The 19393-nt window shown below is 40.9% G+C and overlaps 1 pseudogene across 1 annotated transcript; it reads left to right on the top strand.

Annotated features, from left to right (window-relative positions):
* The first annotated feature begins 18524 nt into the window (after nucleotides 1-18524).
* Nucleotides 18525-19345, top strand: LOC117075198 (annotated as a pseudogene). Its single transcript, XR_004433877.1, has one exon. The product of XR_004433877.1 is annotated as a glutathione peroxidase 1-like (transcript).
* Nucleotides 19346-19393: the final 48 nt, after the last annotated feature.

Here is a 19393-nt window from a genome sequence, read left to right as displayed (position 1 = left end):
ATACTATGACTGTTTCAGCAGAGGGCACTAGGTAACCAAGATAGTTTTAAACTTCCTGTGGCCAAATTAGTTAATAAAAGTATCTTTCTGAACTGTATCTAAAAACAGAGCCATGATTTTTAAAAGCATATCAAATGTTTCAAAACTGGAATAAACCATGACCCAAAGAAAGGAGGCTTGAAATATGAATATTGGCAAGATCACTCAGGTCAATATTCGAGATGCTTACACAATTATAGATTTTTTTAGTGTTTCTGTTTATAAAATGATTTCCATTATTTATCTGCAAGCCTCTATTAGTGCTACCAGGAAATGTCAGTTTATCACTTAGCACTTATGAGAGAGATGGCTTAGGGTAGTGGAATAAACCCTGGGCCAGAAGCAAAAAATCTAGAGTTTGAGAGCACCTTTCTCCACTCACATTGCCTTTCACTAATTCTGTGACCTGGAGCAAAATACTTAATACTTTAGAGGTGTTGTTTCCACCCCTCTAAAATAGTGATAATGTCTCCCTTGCTTATGAATGTGAAAATGTGTTGCAAAATGTTGTAAATGCATAAGATATTATTAACATATAAAATGTCAAGCTGTTAGAAAAAGAATTCTAGAAACAAAATGCAATCCTACATAAGATCCTTTTGATTCTAGGCCTGTAACAATTGGCTTTGGAATCTTCTGGTAGTAGTATATATCTTATTAGTCCAAACAGAGATAAAAAGCAGCAACGTATAGTCACGATTTTAAGATTATTTTCTCCAGCCCCTTAAGATTTTACACGTCCATTTTTTCCTTTTTTGATACAAGGTCTCACTTTGTCACCCAGGCTGTAGTGCAGTGGAGCAATCTCACCTCACTACAGTCTTGACCCCCCAGGTTCAAGCAATCCTCCTGCCTCAGCCCTCCAAGGAGCTGGGACTACAGCCTTTGCCACCATGCCCAGCTAATTTTTGTATTTTTAGTAGAGACGGGCTTTCACCGTGTTGAGCACAAGTGATCCGCCTGCCTAGCGCTTCCAAAGTGCTGGGATTACAGGCTTCAACCACCCGGCCCCGACTACTAGTCCCTTTTCCACATCAAAGAAGAAAGCAAATTAATTCATAAAGATTTGCTAAAAGATCTTTTCATCATGTGATCATGCACTGTCCTCAGACAAACTGCCACTGGTTTGCATAAAGAGATTTCTCAGTTTTCAGGGAGAAGGTGCAACCGGCTGTATGCTTTTCATTTTCTTAAATGTACTCAAACACACACACTGTTTGCATGCCTGACTAGAAGTATGGCCACTCATCATCACTTCCAAATTGCCTTTATGAGTAATGTTTCCATAAACCAATTAATAGGGTATGATTATATGTTACTTATGTGTGGGAAACTAAAGAACAAAAGGATCAAATGTATAAGTGGGAGCTAAACATTTAGTACATATGGACACAAAGAAGGGAACAAAAGATACCGGGACCCACTGGAGAGTGAAAGAGGGAGAAGGGAGATTATGCCTTCTGACAATCACAGAACCACTGGAAACCACTGGAACCACTTAGAGCTACTAGAAAATTAGCATCCTGCCAGCCAGGTGACTCATGCCTATAATCCCAACATTTTGGGAAGTCGAGGCAGGTGGATCACTTGAGCTCAGGAGTTTGAGACCAGCCTGGCCAACACCGTGAAACTCCGTCTCTACTAAAAATACAAAAATTAGCTGGGTGTGGTGGCACACACCTGTAGTCCCAGCTACTAGGGAAGCTGAGGCAGGAGGATTGCTTGAACCTGGGAGGCGGAGGTTACAGTGAGCTGAGATCATGCCGCTGCACTCCAGCCTAGGTGACAGAGTGAGACTGTCTCAAAGAAAGGAAAAACAAAATTAGCATTCTATCTTATTACTCTTTTGTTTACATAATCAAATATGTTTTGAATAGTTACTACATGTGAGGCACTGTGGGAGATGCTAGAGATACATTAGGGATAAAACAAAAATACAAAACCAGCTCAGTCCCTGCATATTTGTGGAGCTTATGTGAGGGGGAGGGGCAGACAAAAAAATGAGGAGAGAAGTAAAATAGTTGTGAGTTGTGAATATTTTGTAGAGAAAGTAAACATGAGGGTGAAATAATAAAGAACAGAGGAAAACGATCGAAGACAGGCTGTTCAAGAAGTCAGGTCAAGAAAAGATGCTGACACTTCAGCTGAAACCTGAGGAGAGACAGCCTTTCAGGGGTTGCAGCTCTCTCAACAGAGGCAATAAATAGCATGCGCAAAAGCCCTGAGAAGAGAAAGAGCCTGATGTGCCTGACGAGCTGAAAACAAAACAGAACTGAACAAAAACCAGACGCTCACAGCATAGCAAGCAAGGGGAAGAGTGCTTTTTAAAAACGAGGTTGAAGAGTTAAGTTGGGGTCAGATACCAGGTTTTGTGGGCTATGGTAGGAGTCTGGATTTCATTCTAAGGAAAATATAAAGTCACTGAAGGATTTTAAACAGAGAAATAACATCACTGAATTTGTATTTTAAGAAAGTTCTTGCTACTTTGAGAAGAATGGGTTGGAAAGAAACAAATAGCAACAGGGAGATAAAATAAAAGTCTAATGCGATTTTCCCTGAGATAGAGGACAAGGAACTCAATAAATGCGTTGATGAGATGTAAAGTTGTTCATAAATTTGAAAGGTATTTTAAGAGATACTGATAGTTCTACCGGTTATCAGTAAAGTGTTTCTATGCAAAATATATATTGGAAAATAACTCAAAATACAATAATTTCATTTGACAGAATGAGTTCTGTTCACTTTTTCTTTTTTTTCTTTTTTTTTTGGTTTTGTTTTGTTTCTGAGATGGAGCCTCGCTCTGTCGCCCAGGCTGGAGTGCGGTGACGCAATCTCGGCTCACTGCAAGCTCCGCCTTCCAGGTTCACGCCATTCTCCTGCCTCAGCCTCCCGAGTAGCTGGGACTACAGGCGCCCGCCACCACGCCTGGCTAATTTTTGTGTTTTTAATAGAGACGTGGTTTCACCTTGTTAGCCAGGATGCTCTTGATCTCCTGAGTTCGTGATCTGCCCACCTCTGCCTCCCAAAGCTCTAGGATTACAGGCGTGAGCCACCATGGCCTGCCAAGTTCTGTTAACTTTTAATGAACTCAAAGCTGTTATCAAGCACTTTAATCACTTCATTATATTAATTGAATATCTTTGGAGTGTATAGAAATGAAATTTGAGGCCAGGCATGGTGGCTCATGCCTATAATCCCAGCACTTTGGGAGGCCAAGGTGGGTGGATCACCTGAGGTCAGGAATTCGAGACCACCCTTGCCAGTATGCCAAAAACCTGTCTCCACAAAAAATGCAAAAATTAGCCAGTTGTGGTGTCAGGAACCTGTAATCCCAGCTACTTGGGAGGCTAAGGCAAGAAAATCGCTTGAACCTCGGAGACAGAGGTTGCAGTGAGCCGAGATTATGCCACTACACTGCAGCCTGGGCGACAGAGAGAAAAAAAAAAGAAATGAAGTTTAAGAGTGATCCTTCTTCCTTAAAATGCTTATCAGTTTGGAAATCAAAAGCTTCCGGAATAAACCAATTGGAAAATGACCTATTGTTTAACATAAAACTAAATTGTACAGGGCAGAAAATAAGCATTCAAAAAGGATAGAGATTAAAACATAATTTGGACTGTCAAGGAATTTTTATGGTCCCCAAATTGGAGAGTCTTCCTGGCCTTTTTAAGGAGGGATAAAGTTTAGATAAACCAACAAGTTCAGGCAGGGAAAGGATTTGAGCAAGATCATTGTGGTAGATACTTCTAGGGTTTCTGCTCATCTCAGAATAATTTCTCCTTTTTCTCTCAGAACTGGTCCTCCCTCCACAGGAATGGGCACCTGGTAGACATCCAGAGCAGTCTAATCAATCTTGCCACAAGAGAAGTAATTGCACTGGATGCTTGACCCAAACCAAGTCAAGTCAATCAAATTCTATCTCAGAAATTCTGAACTGTGGTTCAAAATAAGGAGGTAATTCCCTAAGCATGACTGGAACTGCACCACATAAAATCAGGAGCCACAGATGGGCAGAGAAGTGGGGAAAGCTAATCCGCAGAGATAAAAAGTAAGAGAGAGAGAGAAAAAAATCCTGATTTCTTGGTTCTAGAACCTACTAGATGCTTCCAGAGTCTCTTACTGCATTCTTATCCTTGAGTTCTGTGAGAAAACACCATATCCTTAAAATAATTTCCCTTTTTGCTTAAATCACTTTGTGCTAGTTGCTGTTATTCAGAACCAATGTACCTTATCCAAGCCCAGTAGTCATAAAAATAAGAATAAGCATGATGAACAGACAGGACTAACTGCAACAGAATATCATTCTATACACAAAATATTGAGGAAAAATATAAGGCTAGGCACCATCTTTAACAAACATACATTTAGTGGAGTATGATAAACAGCATACCAGAATTACAATGACACCTTATGGATACTGATATCAAAGATTCTTCAGGCAAAGAATGTAAATGACATTATCGGAAAGGAAAAGTAGTCATGAATTAGGGACACATACTTTCAGGTGAAAGTGTTAATTCTGAAGATTAATTTGGCAATATCTATTAAGATTACTTAAATGGATATAGTACTTCTTTCAACAAACAAGGATTTCTCAAGTCCTTAGAGTATATCACGTGGATGTCTAGGTAGTGGAAATACAGTACTAAACAAGAAAGGTAAATTCTCTGCCCTGTGGAACTTACAGGGAGAGGGAGAAGAAATAATAAATTAATTACAAGATTGCCCACAATATCTAGGAATTTGACAAGGTAAACAATCAGATAAATATACACAGATGTAGGCACAAACATGTTGACACATTATAATGTTACTTATTATTTTTAAAAATTGGAGACGGGGCGCAGTGGCTTACGCCTATAATCCCAGCACTTTAGGAGGCTGAGGCAGGTGGATCACCTGAGGTCAGGAGTTCAACACCAGCCTGGCCAACATGGTGAAACTCCGTCTCTACTAAAAATACAAAAACTAGCTGGGCACGGTGGCTCTCGCCTGTAATCCCAGCACTTTGGGAGGCCAAGGTGGGCGGATGACCTGAGGTCAGGAGTTCAAAACCAGCCCGGACAACATGGGGAAACCCTGTCTCTACAAAAATACAAAAATTAGCCAGGCATGGTGGTGGGAGCCTGTAATCCCAGCTACTTGGGAGGATGAGGCAGGAGAATCCCTTGAAACCTGGGAGGCGGAGGCTGCAATGAGCAGAGGTTGAGCCATTGCACTCCAGCCTGGGCGACACTCCGTCTCAAAACAACAACAAAAAAATTGGAAACAATCTAAGTGTCCGATAATAAGGAATCAATTACATAAATCATAGTATATCCAAATAATGGTGTGCTATGTTATAACTTAAAATATTTTAAAATATTAATGGCTAATGTCCATTAAGTGCTTACTATGTGCAAGGTATTGTTGTGTTTTATATCCAGTAACTCATATAATTACTCATTTAATAAACGCAAAAATCCTGAAGTATGTATTTCATTATCATCTCCGTTGTATAAATAAGGAATCTACTGCATGGAGAGGCTAAGTAATTCACCCATAATCGTATAGATAATAAGTAGAAGTGAGATTTTAGTCCAGAAAAGAGTTTAACTTTAGAAACCATGCTTTTAACTCCACCATTCCCTGAGAAACATTCCAATATGGAAAAATATCCGTAATATAGTTTTAGTCAAAAAATGCAATATATTAGTATAATTTCATATAAACATTTTTTAAATAAATTATTTATATACTTTTACCCAGAAAAAAGGAAGCGATTCCAAAATATTAGCAAATCAATTTCCCTGAATAGTAGGATTACAAATTTCAATCTTCTTCTTGTTCTGTTTTATACTTCCAAAACTTTTTGTACTTAACATGGATTATTTAGTAAAGAGGGTCTAATTTGTGCTGAGGCTTAAAGGATGAAGAGAAATTAAGTGAGAATTATGAGAAAAGTAAATAGGACGAGGTTTAAGATTAGTTACCATAATCCCGATGGTGAATCAGAAAGCAGGAGAAAATTTAGCTTCTAGAAGTTGCATCTTCCAAGATGTTTTTTAAAAAAAAGTTGATGACTGACATTTAGGGCATTTTATTTGCCATTTTTACAAAATGAAACTGATACCATGAGAAAAAAAGTAACATGTCCACCAGAATTAATATGGAGCTAGAAAGAGAAAAAAATTATTCTGATAATCCAGCCACTTGCCTACATTGTTAATATTGAGAAAATGGCTTTTCCAGGTTTTTGAGAGTCTCTTTGTTGAAGAAAAGCATTAGGATGCTCGGGAATTGCAGAATAAGTAAACAATTATATACAATTCAAGGCAGGCATAATAAAGCGTTATGGTGATATAAAACATATTTTAAACAATTACAAAGGTGGGAAGGATGACTTCTAGGCAGGTCAATAGAAGTTAACTATGAAGAATGGTAGAAATTCAACAGACAAAAAAGAGAAGCAGAAAGTGCATTCTAAGTACTCTAGCAGGTGTGGAGGCAGAAAACACAGGATGTATTAACGTCGATGCCACACAGAGGATTGTGAATTCCAGGCACACTGCCAGGAATATACGCCCTAAGTTTTTATCTTCTACTCAGCTCTAAGAAGCTGAGAAATAGGCCAACAACCTCTAGGCAGAAGATGTGAAAGGCTTTAGGATGTCTTTTCAGGACTATCTGAGTTGTTCAAGAGGAAAGACTTGAAGATAACAGCATTGGGAGTTCCTTAGCATAGTGGCCAAAGCAGCTTACTCTACAGTAAATTTCACAGTTGACAAACTGTACTCATGGGCACAGAGCTTCCTACCGGTCTTTTAGTGGTTTGGAACAGATGAGCAAAGATCGCAGTTATCTAAGGAAAGCCTCTAACAAATACATAAAAGTAACTTGGAGGAAATGAAGACTATGTGGAGAGAAGAATACTCCCTAAAGAAAACCCTCATTAAATATCCTCAGATGATGGGTATGGTGGCTCATGCCTGTAATCCCAACACTTTGGGAGGCCAAGGCGGGTGGATCACCTGAGGTTGGGAATTTGAGACCAGCCTGGACAAATGGTGAAACCTTTTCTCTACCAAAAATACAAAAATTAGCCAGGTGTGGTGACACTCGCCTGTAATCCCAGCTACTCAGGAGGCTGAGGAAGGAGAATCGCTTGAACCTGAGACAGAAGTTGCAGTGAGCTGAGATCACGCCACTGCACTCCAGTCTGGGTGACAGAGCAAAACTCTGTCTCAAAAGAAAGTAAATAAATAAATAAATGTCCTCAGAGAAATAAGAGAAAATGTTGCATCCAGTAAACAGACCATGATGCCGTACAATAGGAACATTTATGATACAAATAAACAAAATAAAACCAAAAAAAATCAGCTCTTGTAAATTAAAACGTTGAGAACCTACATGAAAAAATAAATATCTGGAAGATAATGTTGAGAAAAAATAAGTACAGTTAGAAATGAAGGACAAAAAAGCCAGTGAAGATGAGAGGATTAATCCAGACAGACCAACATGCAAATAATTACAGTTCCAGAAACAAGAACAGAAAAATGAAAGGGAGAAAATAGTTAATGAAAATAATCAAATTAAATTGAAGAATGTGAGTCTCCATGCTGAAGTGGTTTATATAGTGCACAGCACAATAGATAAAAATAAGTTCATACAAAGGCATATCATGAAATTTCAGAAACCTGAGGACAATGGGAAATTTTGTAAGCATCCAGAGGTAAAAATAGAACATATAATATAAATCACAAATTAGAATAATTTTAGACTTCTGTGGTAGGCAGAATTCTAAGATGGCCTGTAAGAGTCCCCACCCCCTGTGGACATGTCTCTGGTACCAGAAATGTCATGGATTTAATGACCATAACTAGGTTGTTATTATGGAACAGTTGGCTTTGAGAAAGGCATGACCTAATTAGCCTTATGAGGGGCTGAAAGGACTCTTCCTGGCAAAGGAAATTCTCCATAGCCAGCTCTGAAGATGTGCAGTCCACAGTGCAAAGAATGCAGAGGCCTGCAGGAGCTGAGAGTGGTCCCTGGCTGATAGCCCTCAAGAAAACGCTTATCATGGTCTTACAACCACAAAGCACAGAATTCTGCCAACAACCTGAGTGAACCTGGATGCACATTTTCCCCCAGAGTTTCCACACAAGCATTCAATCCAGCTAACACCTTAATTTCAGCCTTAGGATACCCTGAACAGAGAATCCAGTCATGCTCTGCTCAGATTTCTGACCTATGGAACTGTAAACTAATACATGGGTATTTTTTTAAGCTGCTAAATTTGTGGTGATTTATTAACAGCAGTAGAAAACTAATACAGCTTCTCAACAGCAACAGCAGAAGCCGGACGACAACCATGACACTCAAAATTCTGAAGAAAAGTTATGCATTCTTAAATAAAATTTTTACTTTTAATTTTTGTGGGTACATAGTAGTGTATATATTTATGGGGTACATGAGATATTTTGATAATATGATGCATATGATGCATAATAATCAAATCAAGGTAAATGGAGTATCCATCACCTGAAGCATTTATCCTTTCTTTGTATTATAAATGATCGAATTCCACTCTTTTAATTACCTTAAAATGTACAATCAGTTATTGTTAACTATAGTCACCTTGTTGCACTATCAAATACTAGATCTTATTTATTCTATTTTTTGTCCCATTAACCATCCGCCCGCCCCCCTGGCCCCAACTACCCTTCCTCTGGTAACCATCATTCTCCTATCTCCGTGAGTTTAATTGTTTTAACTTTTATCTCCCACAAATAAGAACGTGCAGTTTGTCTTTCTGTGCCTGGCTTATTTCACTTAACATAATGACCCCCAGTTCCATTCATGTTGTTGCAAATGATAGGATCTCATTATTTTTTATGGCTGCATAGCACTCTATTGTGTACACGTAACACACTTTCTTTATCCATTCACCTGTTGATGGACACTTAGGTGGCTTCCAAATCTTGGCTACCGTGAATAGTGCTGCAACAAACATAGGAGTGCAGATATCTCTTTGATATACTGATTTCCTTTCTTTGGAGTACATACCTAGTGGTAGGATTGCTGAATCATATGGTAGCTCAATTTTTAGTTTTTTGAGGAACCTCCAAACTATTCTCCATAGCAACTGTACTAATCTACATTCCCAGCAACAGTGTACCAGGATTCCTTTTTTCCACATCCTTGCCAGCATTTATTATTTCCCATCTTTTAGATATAAGTCATTTTAACTGTGCTGAGATGATATCTCATCGGAATTTTGATTTACGTTTCTCTAATGATCAATGATGTTGAACACCTTTTCTAATACCTCTTTGCCATTTGTATGTCTTCTTCTTCTTCTTCTTTTTTAAATAATGGTGTTGTATACCTGATACTCCCTAACATCTGACAGCATATAATGTCTGGATTTCTCACTCGTTTTTTTGTTTTGTTTTGAGACAGAATCTCACTCTGTCACCCAGCCTGGAGTGCAGTGGCACGATGATGGCTCACAGCAGCCTCCACCTCCCAGGTTCAAGCAATTCTCATGCCTCAGCTTCCTGAGTGGCTAGGATTACAGGTGGGTGCCACCATGCCCTCTAATGTTTGTATTTTTAGTAGAGACAGGGTTTCACCTTGTTGGCCAGGGTGGTCTGAAACTTCTGACCTCAGGTGATCTGCCCACCTTAGCCTTCCAAAGTGCTGAGATTACAGGTGTGAGGCACTACACCTAGCCTATTTGTATGTCTTCTTTTGAGAAATGTCTATTCAAATCTTTTGCTCATTTTTATCAGATTATTAGATTTTTTCCTACTGAGTTGTTAGAGCTCCTTATATATTCTCGTTATTAATGCCTTGTCAGACGGGTAGTTTTCTCCCATTCCGTGGGTTGTCTCTTTACTTTGTTGATTGTTCTCTTTGCTGCGCAGAAGCTTTTTAACTTAATGTGATCCCATTTGTCCAAATTTGCTTTGGTTGCCTGTGCTTTGAGGGTATTACTCAAGAAATCTTTGCCCAGTCCAATGTCTTAGAGCGTTTTCCCAATGTTTTCTTTTAGAAAAGTTATTTCTAACCTAGAATTATATATCTGATCAAACTACCAATTAGCTGTGAGAGTAAATTAAGGAAATTTTCAGACATACAGGGTCTCAAAAAATTTACCTCTCATGTACTCTTTTTTAGGAAGCTACTGGTGTGTGTTTCGCCCAAATTAGGTGGAAACACAAAACAAGAAAGAGGAATATGCTGTACAGAAGTTTGAGGAGGCCGGTGTAGTGGCTCACACCTGTAATCCTAGCACTTTGGGAGAACAGGGCGGGCGGATCACCTGAGCTCAGGAGTTCGAGACCAACCTGGGCAATATGGTGAAACCCTGTCTCTACTAAAAATACAAAAATTAGCCAGCCGTGATGGTGGGTGCCTGTAATCCCAGTCACTCGGGAAGCTGAGGATGGATAATTGCTTGAACCTGGGAGGCGGAGGTTGCAGTGATCCAAATTGTGCCACTGCACTCCAGCCTGGGCAACAAAGGGAGACTCCATTTAAAAAAATATAAATAAATAAATAAAGATGGAGATAGTGAAAGGGACCGCTACAATTTAATCAGATGCAAATAGCTTTCTTGGGAGGAAAACAGACAACCCTCTGATCATAATGAAGTGTTTTCATGTTAGCATCCATTTTAAAAGCCAAAGAAGTTTAGTTTATGTGTCAAACAATGGAGCATTGTTGTAATTTATTATTTTTATTATTTTTTAATGAGACAGAGTCTTACTCTGTTGCCAAGACTAGCACAATCACAGCTTACTGCAGCCTCGACCTCCTGGGCTCAAGCTATCTTCACACTTCAGCCTCCATAGCAGCTGGGTCTACAGGGGCATGCCATCATGCCTGGCTAATTTTTTATAGAGATGAAGTCTCACTATGTTGCCCAGGCTGGCCTTAAGCTCTGGGGCTCAAGCGATCCTCTTACTTCAGCCTCCTATAATGCTGGTGTTGCAGGCATAAGCCATTGCACCCAGCCTGTTATAAATTTCTGAGCAGAAGAGATTCATTCATTATGGCAAGTGGGGATGGAAAGAAGTAGATTAAAAATATTTTTTTGAAAAATCAGACTCAATAGTACCTGGTGATTGATTGCTAGATGGATGGAAGGAGTGATAACCTGGGTGTGAGGAAGGAGGGAAGAGTCAAGGATGGTTCCCAGGCTTCTGCCTTGGAATACTTGGGTGGGTGGTGGTACCCTTTTCTGAAATAAGATAAATAGAATTGGAAAGACAGGAAAGAATGCAAGTTGGATTTGAGATATCATCAAATAAAGTAGCTATGCGACATTCAGGCAGAGAAGACAGGTGACAACTAGATATGAAAAAGTTCATAAGGGATTTGGCCTGGAAAAAGAGAATCAGGAATGTAACAAAATGAATAAGACCATAAGGGGAGAAGAAGCAGGAGAATCCTTCCCTAGGGACAGACCTGCCTTGATTAAACCCATTTAGAGAGACTAGGCTTCAAAATCATGGAAAGGTTGACAATGATAGAGAAATCAAAAAGTGCTAAATTACTCTAAGAGAGGGTGTATGAAGGATTAGGCGAGAGCGAGAAACTGGCTGGTAGCATTTTGGGGAGAGGACAAAAAATGTTCAACTGGAACTTTAAGTCATTTGTGTGTGGTGTGCCTTGTAAATTCTTTGCCTTTTTCTTTCCATAAAATCTTTAGTAAAAACTGGCTCTTCTTCTCAGTGTTTTGTGGAGCAGAGTTATGGGTGGAAGGTAGGAGAAATGTGATAAAAAGATAAATTGTGTCTTCAGGTTTTTACAGGGAGAAGTCGGACATGATCCAGGGAAGGATGGCTACATGACTATAGGTATAGCCAGCATAGTGTTAGGGAAACATTTGCAAATACCTCTGGCAAAGACCAAAACAGAACAGCACCCAAAGAGGTCACTGTGGTAGGAGCCGATCATAACCCTGAAAGACACAATCCTGAACACCATAATCCTGAATGTTGAAATCTCGAAAGAACAAAATTATGAAAATATTATTCTGGAAACATAATTTTAAAAAATTTTAAAGATATTTATTTACATTTTTAAAGGGGACTTATTAGAGAAACATAAAAACACAACAGAAGTAGGCCAGGCATGGTGGCTCGCCCCAGTCATCCCAGCATTTACAGCTGAGGTGGGTGAATCGCTTGAGCCCAGAAGTTCTAGACCAGCCTCAGCAAATCAGCAACATAGCAAAACCCCGTCTCTACTAAAAATATGAAAAGTTAGCCAGGTGTGGTAGCACCTATAGTCCCAGCTACCTGGGAGGCTGAAGTGGGACGCCTGACCCTGGGAGGTGGAGTTGTAGTGAGCTATGATCACGCCACAGCACTCCAACCTGGGTGACAGAGTGAGGCCCTGACTCAAACAACAAAAACAACAACAACACAAACAGAATACTTTATAGACCACTTTACACAATAGAATAGGCATCAAGATACATATTTTTGGAAGCATAAACACTCAGATATTCTAAAAACAGTCACATGGGTGTAACATTTATGAGCAGATGAAGCATATTTATAAAGAACTATGGCCAGGTGCAGTGGCGCATGCCTGTAATCCCAACACTTTGGGAGGCTGAGGCAGGAGCACCATCTGAGGTCAGGAGTTTGAGACCAGACTGGCCAACATGGAGAAACCCTGTCTCTACTAAAAATAAAAAAATCAGCTGAGCTAATTTTAGGTGCATGAGCTAAAATTAGGTGCATGCCTGTAGTCCCAGCTACTCAGGAGGCTGAGGCAGGAGAATTGCTTGAGCCCAGGAGGCAGAGGTTGCAGTGAGCGGAGATTACACTGCTGCACTCCAGCCTGGGTGATGGAGCAAGAACCTGTCTCAAAAGAAGAAAAGAAGAAAGAAGGAAAGAAAGGAAAGAAAGGAAAGAAAGGAAAGGAAGGAAAGGAAGGAAAGGAAGGAAGGAAGAAAGAAGAAAGAAAGAAAGAAAGAAAGAAAGAAAGAAAGAAAGAGAGAGAGAGAGAGAGAGAGAGAGAAAGAAAGAAAGAAAGAAAGAAAGAAAGAAGAGAAGAGAAGAGAAGAGAAGAGAAGAGAAGAGAAGAGAAGAGAAGAGAAGAGAAGAGAAAAGAAAGAAAAAGACGGAAGAGGCCGGGCGCGGTGGCTCAAGCCTATAATCCCAGCACTTTGGGAGGCCGAGACGGGCGGATCACAAGGTCAGGAGATCAAGACCATCCTGGCTAACACGGTGAAACCCCGTCTCTACTAAAAAAATACAAAAAACTAGCCGGGCATGGTGGCGGGCGCCTGTAGTCCCAGCTACTCGGGAGGCTGAGGCAGGAGAATGGCGTAAACCCGGGAGGCAGAGCTTGCAGTGAGCTGAGATCCGGCCACTGCACTCCAGCCCGGGCGAGAGCGAGACTCCGTCTCAAAAAAAAAAAAAAAAAAAAAAAAAAAAAGAGACAGAAGAGAGAGGGCGGGAGGGAGGGAAGGAAGAAAAAGAAGAAAGAAAGAGAAAGATAAAGAGAGTTTATATAACTTCAATAATCTGACATCTGGTGATGGAGCAAGAATCTGTCTCAAAAGAAGAAAGAAAGAAAGAAAGAAAGAGAGAGAGAGAGAAAGACAGAAAGAGAGAGTGAGAAAGAGAGAGAGAAAGAAAGAAAAAAGAGAGAAAGAAAAAAGGAAAGAAAGAAAAAGAAAGACAAAAGAAAAGAAAGAAAAAGAAAGACAAAAGAAAAGAAAGAAAAAGAAGAAAGAAAGAAAGAAAGAAAGAAAAAGGAAGGAAGGAAGGAAGGAAGGAAGGAAGAAAAAGAAAGAAAGAAAGAAGAAGGAGCTTATGTAACTTCAATAATCTGACATCTCGTGACGGGCAACCCAAGTCTTTTGATGAGGCTGATCAAAAACCATGATGGTTCACCACTGCATATGCAGTCATCCAAAGAGCTGAACTATCGAGAAATTTTATCTTTCACTAACACAAATGCACAAAAAGGACATCTCTTAATTTTTTGAGGACATTTCCATGTTTTTATATACATGCACAATGCTTATACACAAATGCACCTTTGTGGAGACAAATTTGCAAAAAATGCATGAAAAACTCAGGAAGCTGAGGCAGGAGAATTGCTTGAACCTGGGAGGTAGAGATTGCAGTGAGCGGAGAGTGGACATTGCACTCTACTTGGATGACAGAACAAGACTCGGACAAAAAAAAAAAAGATTTAGAACTCTGAAAGTCTTTACACAATTAATACCTCCAGTATTGGAAGTGATGCAAAGATGAGATACATACCATAGAGACTTCTAAAAAATAATGCCAGTAATTTAAAGTAGCAGGAAAAAAACTAAACTAAACTAAACTAAACCAAAAGCTGAAAAGAAAATCTGACATACAAAAAAGTGCATTACAGAGATAGACTATGGGTAATTGCACAGAGGTAATCCATAAGAGCTGAACAACTGTAACAATCATTGACCATGATTGTAACACCAACTGTAACATCAAGACCATGAGTCTTACACCTCAATAAATACCTGCTTTTTTTTCTTTTAGGGCATGAGTCTCCTTGAAAAATATGTTCACATTCATTTTCTATGTGACACTGCTCTTTTTGAAATTTTTCTGTGATCCTCTGTACATAGATATCAGCATTCCCTATTAATTTTCCCATGCCATGCGTCTATGTTGTTTTGGCCATATGGAAACCCATTTCACATGTACTCATATACAGACCACAGATTTAGTGGAAACAATACTGGTGATCAAACAGCAATATCAGGCCAGCGCCATGGCTCACACCTGTAATCCCAGCATTTTGGGAGGCCGAGGTGAGTGGATCACTTGAGGTCAGGAGTTCAAGACCAGCCTGGCCAACATGGTAAAACCCCATCTCTACTAAAACTACAAAAATTAGCCAGGCGTGGTGGCACGCACCTGTAATTCCAGCTATTCGAGAGGCTGAGACACTAAAATCACTTGAACCCAGGAGCCAAAGACTACAGTGAGCTGAGATCGCTCACTGTGCTCCAGCCTGAGCAACAGAGCAAGACTCTGTCTCAAAACAAAAAATTTTTAAAAAACCAGCAACACCGCTGAGTGCCTCCTCATCCTACCATGTACATAATTATTTTTTAACTAGTCAGTAACTTCACTAGCTTCTTCAGGCAAATATGGCTTTAATTTATCAAAAACTCCTGGAATGTCATCATCTGGAAGGAATGTCAATGCAGGCAAATGACATATTTTTTTAACTGAAGTTTTCATTGTTCCCTTATTGCCTGGCTAATCCCCTCATCTAATTTTCCACCAAATGCATTGGGCTGAATGGAAAAAACAAATTTTATTAGTAATACCTTGAAATTCACTTTTAGAAGGCTTTGATTAGTCCTGATTCCACACCTGTCATTACAGTTTGAGGATTCAGTTGAAATCCATTTTCTTCTACAAAGTCCACCAAATCCACAAATACGGTTTTACAACGTGCCTCACTTTTTTCAGTCATTAATACATAAATAAGCAAATAAATTCTAGAGATTTCGGATTTAACAGGGTCATAAATTGTATATAATTCATTAAAAAAGAGAAAACAGTGTGGACAGTTCTGAAAGTGCCATCCATTAGCCAAAGATAAGCATGTGCTGATTTTTCTGTTAGATTTACTGGAAGATACAAGAAGTCTATCTTCTTCAACAGTCAAATCCCTAATTCAGGATAGTTTGCCATTCAATATCAGCAAATAACTTTGATTCAGAAGGTTGCTGAGCTTGTTGAATTATTTTCATTCTCTGACAAAGGGCATTCTTTAAAGGCAAGAATGGTGCTATGTGTGAAGGGGCAAAAGTCATACATGATTGAACAATTTAGCAGGGGAGACTTGTTGGATTTTTTGCCTGTGTTTTCACTTCCTCTGTAATTTCAAAATACTCACTGCACTTGTATTTAAAGAGTGGTTGTAGTCAAGGTTTTTTGTTTTTTGTTTTTTTTTGAGACATAGTCTTGCTCTGTTACCCAGGCTGGAGTGCAGTGGCGCCACCTCCGGCTCACTGCAACCTCCGCCTCCCGAGTTGAAGTGATTCGCCTGCCTCAACCTTCTGAGTAGCTGGGACTACAGGCATGCACCACCATGCCTGGCTAAATTTTTTGTATTTTTGGTAGAGACAGGGTTTTGCCATATTGGTCAGGCTGGTCTTGAACTCCTGACCTCAAATGATCGGCCTGCCTCAGCCTCCCAAAGTGCTGGGATTACAGGCGTGAGCCACTGCACCCAGCCTACAAATTTCTAAAGTATATGCTGTCCATTTGAAACTCTGGTTATTGCTCAGCCATCGCAATTAAGCAATTTTCTGCTTTCACAGCATCAATAATAATTAGCTTTTAGACTTATATTTCATCATTAAGCAAACTCACACAATGATCACAGCCTTTTTGTGAGGAAACAATTTCACAGATCTCTTCCATTATGTTGTGAGAAAGTCAGTAAGGGGGAATGATTTTCAGCTTCCTTAATACTGAGTCTGTATTAGTCAGGGTTTTCCAGAGAGACAGAACCAACAGGATATGTGTATACAAATAGGAGAGAGTATTAGGGGAATTGACTTATGCAGTTATGGAGGCTGAGAAGTCCCACAACATCTGCTGGAGACCCAGGGATGCCACTAGCATGGCTCAGACCAAGTCTGAAGGTCTCAGAACCAGAGAAGCCGAGGGTGTAACTCTCAATTTGAGGTCAAAGGCCTTAGGACTCGGGGGCCTGCTGGTGTAAATCTGGAGCCCAAAGACTGGTGAGCCAGGAGGTCTGATGTTTAAGGCAGCAGGAAAAAAAAAAGCCTATCCCAGTTCTCAGAGAGAAACCAATTCGCCTTCTGTGTTTGTTCTCTCCAGGCCGTCAGTGGATTGGACAGTGCCCACGAACACTGAAGGCATATCTTTCCCACCTAATCCACTCTGACTCACACTACAGTCTTCTCTGGAAACACCCTTCCAGACACACCCAAAATAATGCATTACCAAGTTTCTAGGCATTCTTTAATCTAGACAAGTTGGCACCTAAAATTAAGTCCAAAAGTTCGCCCCTTGTCAACTTGGAACCCCTACAAATCTCCTTAAATATATTTAATTTCCAAATAAAGACAATAACAGGTGGAGCGCAGTGGCTCATGCCTGTAATTCCAGCACTTTGGGAGGCTGAGGTGGGCACATTACTTGAGCTCAGGAGTTCGAACCAGCCTGGGCAATATGGTGAAACCCCGTGTCTACAGAAAATACAAAAATTAGCCAGGCTTGGTGGCATGTGCCTGTACTGCCAGCTACTCAGGAGACTGGTGGTGGGATGATTGCTTGAGCTGAGGAAGCTGAAGTTGCAGTGAGCTGAGATTGCACCATGACACTCCAGCTTGGGCGACAGAGTGAGACCTTGTTTTGAAACAAACAAACAAATGCAATTCCTATCAAAATACCAATGACATTCTTCACAGAAATAGAAAAAAAAAAATCTTAAAATTTATGTGGAACCACAAAAGACCCTGAATAGCCAAAGCAATTCTGAGCAAAAAGAACAAAGGTGGAGGCACCATATTATCTTGATTTCAAAATTTGCTACAAAGCAATAGCAGTCAAATAAGCATTGGAGTGGCGTAAAAACAGATACATGGACCAATGGAATGTATAGAGAACCCAGATACAAATCCATGTATTTACGGGCAACTCTTTGACAAAAGTGCCAAGAATATACACTGGGGGAAGGACAGTCTCTTCAACGAATGCTGCTGGGAAAACTAGATAACCACATGCAGAAGACTGAAACTAGATCCCTGCCTCGCACCATACACAAAATCAAATCAAAATGAATCAAAGACCTAAATGTAGGACCTGAAACTATGAAGCTACTAGAAGGAAACATTGGGGAAAAACTCCAGGACATTGGTCTGGGCAAAGCTTTTTTTTTTTGAGATGGAGTCTCACTCCGTCGCTTAAGCTGTAGTGCCGTGGTGCAATCTTGGCTCACTGCAACCTCCACCTCCAGGGTTCAAGCAATTCTTCCTGCCTCAGCCTCTCAAGTAGCTGGGATTACAGGCGCCTGCCACCATGCCCAGCTAATTTTTGTATTTGTAGTAGAGACAGGGTTTCCCCTTGTTGGCCAGGCTGGTCTCAAACTCCTGACCTCAGGTGATCCGCCTGCCTCAGCCTCCCAAAGTGCTGGGATTATAGGCATGAGCCACTGCACCCGGCAAGGGCGAAGATTTTTTGGATAAGACCTCAAAGGCACAGGCAACCAAAGCAAAAATAGATAAATGGGATTGCATCAAGTTTAAAAGCTTCTGCACAGCAAAGGAAACAACCAAGAAAGTGGAAAGATAACCTACAGAATGGGAAAAAATATTTGCAAACTACCCATCTGACAATGGTCTAATAACCAGAATATAAAAGGAGCTTTATCAAAGTTAAAGTTTAAAAAGTTAAACTTTAAAAAGTGGTTAAGGTAGTTGCTCGGACAGTTGCGCCATGTGTGCTGCTCGGCTAGCGGCGGCAGCTGCCCAGTCGGTGTACGCCTTCTAGGCGCGCCGCTGGACGGCAGGGAGCCTGTGAGCCTGGGCTCCCTGCGGGGCAAGGTGCTACTTACCGAGAATGTGGCGTCCCTCTGAGGCACCAGGGTCCGGGACTACACCCAGATGAACGAGCTGCAGCGGCGCCTTGGGCCCCGGGGCCTGGTGGTGCTCGGCTTCCCGTGCAACCAGTTTGGGCATCAGGAGAACACCAAGAACGAAGAGATTCTGAATTCCCTCAAGTACGTTCGACCTGGTGGTGGGTTCGAGCCCAACTTCATGCTCTTCGAGAAGTGCGAGGTGAACGGTGCGGGGCGCACCCTCTCTTCGCCTTCCTGCGGGAGGCCCTGCCAGCCCCCAGCGACGATGCCACTGCGCTCATGACCGACCCCAAGTTCATCACCTGGTCTCCGGTGTGCCGCAACGATGTTGCCTGGAACTTCGAGAAGTTCCTGGTGGGCCCTGACAGTGTGCCCGTACGCAGGTACAGCCGCCGCTTCCAGACCATTGACATCGAGCCTGACATCGAAGCCCTGCTGTCTCAAGGTCCCAGCAGTGCCTAGGGCCCCCTTCCTACTCCGGCTGCTTGGCAGTTGCAGCGCTGCTCTCTGGAGGGTTTTCATCTATGAGGGTGTTTCCTCTAAACCTACAAGGAGGAACACCTGATAATACAGAAAATACTCCCTCAAGATGGGCGCTCGTCCTGTCCATCCCAGTCTCTGCCAGACCAAGGCGAGTTTCCCCACTAATAAAGTGCCTGTTGTCAGCAAAAAATAAAAATAAAAATAAAAAGTGGTTAAAAGACCTGAATAGGTTGGTGGGGCTCGG

This window comes from Trachypithecus francoisi, unplaced genomic scaffold (assembly GCF_009764315.1).
Source record: "Trachypithecus francoisi isolate TF-2019V2 unplaced genomic scaffold, Tfra_2.0 Lachesis_group5, whole genome shotgun sequence".
Lineage (NCBI taxonomy): Eukaryota > Metazoa > Chordata > Mammalia > Primates > Cercopithecidae > Trachypithecus > Trachypithecus francoisi.
The sequence above is the reverse complement of the archived record's forward strand: the minus strand, read 5'-3'. Positions and strand labels throughout refer to the sequence as shown.